Raw genomic sequence first — 2,260 nt, 5'->3', positions numbered from 1 at the left:
TTTGACCCGAGGACAACATGAGGGTAAAAAACTCACTTTTATGTGTACTTACCTTGAGCCTTGGTAAAAAAGGGACAAGTGCACTGTGACTGTCCCTCTGTCAGCCGGTTAACCAATCCCCTGTGACTACCACAGATTCCTAAATATGCATTGTTCTCAGCTGATTAAAGTGGTTTCTTCTTCCAGGCCATGGTGAAGGAAGAAGAGTGCAAATCACTGACGAAGCTCTAAACAACATCTCGGCGTACCAGGCCGAGGATCCCGCTGCGCTCGCATCGCTACCGGTCGACACAATAAAAAGACATGTAAAAGAGGAAGGAATTAGCATATCAAAGGCCCTGCCTGTCTGCTTGAGCCTACAGTAAGTGGGGTGCAGAGGAATGGGAAGGTTTGACTGTAGGAGGAGGAGGAGGAGATGGTCGGCGAGGGGTTTTACCACTGCTCGTCAGTCCCGTGAGGAGAGTGTGAAGTCAGAGGTCAAAAGTGTAAGGGGGAGAGGGAGGGGGGCCATGGGAGGGTGGGAAGGATAAAAGGATGTGAATAAATGAAGAGAGAGAGGGGAAATGTCCAACCCAGTCTCAAATGTTCTTGAATTTGATCTATTGATTCGTGTACATGGTCACGTTTATATACATTTTTTAAACTAATAAATTTCAACGGAAAGCATCTTTCGCAGAGAAGCTGTACACAGCTTTGCTATTATTGTTTTTTTAGCCCTATAATTGATGTTTAAATCAATATGTATTCACCAGATCTTATCACGGTTCATATGTATCTCTTGTTATGTAATAATTATGGTCTTATTCCCAAGGAAGCTGGATTGCTTAGTTTATTGATATTTTAAATACAAAATACAACTATCAACAATCAATTTATTTAGATGATGTCATGGTATTTGTTTCTTTAGTATTATTACTTTGGTCTTATTACTGGTGAAATATTGCAGTGTGCTGTAAGACGGAACACTACGATATGAGCCGAGCTGGACACATTCAAAGCCCATAATGCAATGCGGGCAATCATATCAGAGAATATATTGATTATTTTTGGGGCATTTTCAGCCTTATTTTTAACAGGACAGATGAAGACATGACAGGGGAGAGAGAGGGGGAATGACATGGAGCAAAGGGCCGCAGGTCGGAGTCTAACCCTGGCCCGCTGCTTTGAGGAGATATAAGTAGGCGCCCGCTCTACCAACTGAGCTATCTGGGCCCGAGATCAGCAGGTCTTTAACAACAGTATCACTTCAATGTACAGTACATGTTTTATCCATGTTGTTGTCACAAGCAACAACATGTTCCTCTGCTTTGTTCCAGTAAGTTATGCACCTTAATGATGTACAAATCAGCAGAATACTCCAGATAGTGACATATATATTTTTTTACCATATGTGGCATACTGACTGCTGATGTGTAAGAGCTAAAAGCGCTACGAAGAGAGGAGGTCGGGGACACAATTGGCTTCAAGCGAGGGAGTGGCCTGGAAGAAGTTAAGGGGAAATCCCAAAACATTCACCCAGGAAATGGGTGTTTGTAACCCGGGAGTACTACTTAAGGGGGTTGGTGTTTTGAACCCAAACCACAATCTTTTTTCTAATCTTAACCAGTCGTTTTGATGCCCACACTTAAATGTCATGACGGTCACCTTCAGTTTGCCGTGATTAGGAGATCATACAAATTCTCGGGCATGCATTTTTGTACAATGTCGTAAAAACCTGTTCGTGAGAATGCGTTGGGTTTTAAACTAATTATCAATGTTGTTTGGTTATGTTTAGGCACACAAATACTAGGTTAGGTTTAGAAAAAGATTGTGGTTTGAGTTTAAGTAGTAAATGTTACGTTGGCTCAGTTTACACAATCAACGCAGAGCGGGACATAGTTCTGTTTGTCCCCTGACCATTTTTTCTCCGGTCCAGGACTGTATGGTCCTGTAGCCAGACCCTCCTACGCAGCGCTGTGAAGACATGTCTGGCAATGAGAGACTAGGTGCTCTTATGCTTTGGCTACACTGGGGGTGGAGCGTGTGAGCCACAGCCACTCAATGCTGATGCTGTCATGTAAATAGTTTTCTAATCAGCAATAAATATAACAATTTCTGATCAACCCATATCAATTGTATGCTTAATATAATGTACCGGTTAAAGCCCCGCCCATTTCAAGACAACCCGACCCACTTCCGGGTTAAATCCTGTCCACTTCCTGGTTAGGCCCCACCCGGTCCGAGTACTGCTACAGATACAGATAATTCATGTGGTAAACAG

At 43.0% G+C, this 2,260-nt stretch overlaps 1 long non-coding RNA gene across 1 annotated transcript in view; it reads left to right on the top strand.

Annotated features, from left to right (window-relative positions):
• The first annotated feature begins 67 nt into the window (after nucleotides 1–67).
• LOC116696092 (uncharacterized) overlaps nucleotides 68–2,260 on the top strand; it is a 17,592-nt gene continuing 15,399 nt past the window's right edge. The window contains exon 1 of the long non-coding RNA XR_004333622.1: nucleotides 68–78. This is a non-coding gene — a long non-coding RNA (uncharacterized LOC116696092). The remainder of the gene's footprint in view (nucleotides 79–2,260) is intronic.

This window comes from Etheostoma spectabile, chromosome 9 (assembly GCF_008692095.1).
Source record: "Etheostoma spectabile isolate EspeVRDwgs_2016 chromosome 9, UIUC_Espe_1.0, whole genome shotgun sequence".
NCBI classification, from domain to species: Eukaryota; Metazoa; Chordata; class Actinopteri; order Perciformes; family Percidae; genus Etheostoma; species Etheostoma spectabile.
Note: the sequence above shows the minus strand (reverse complement) of the source record. Positions and strands in the feature narration are given on the sequence as shown.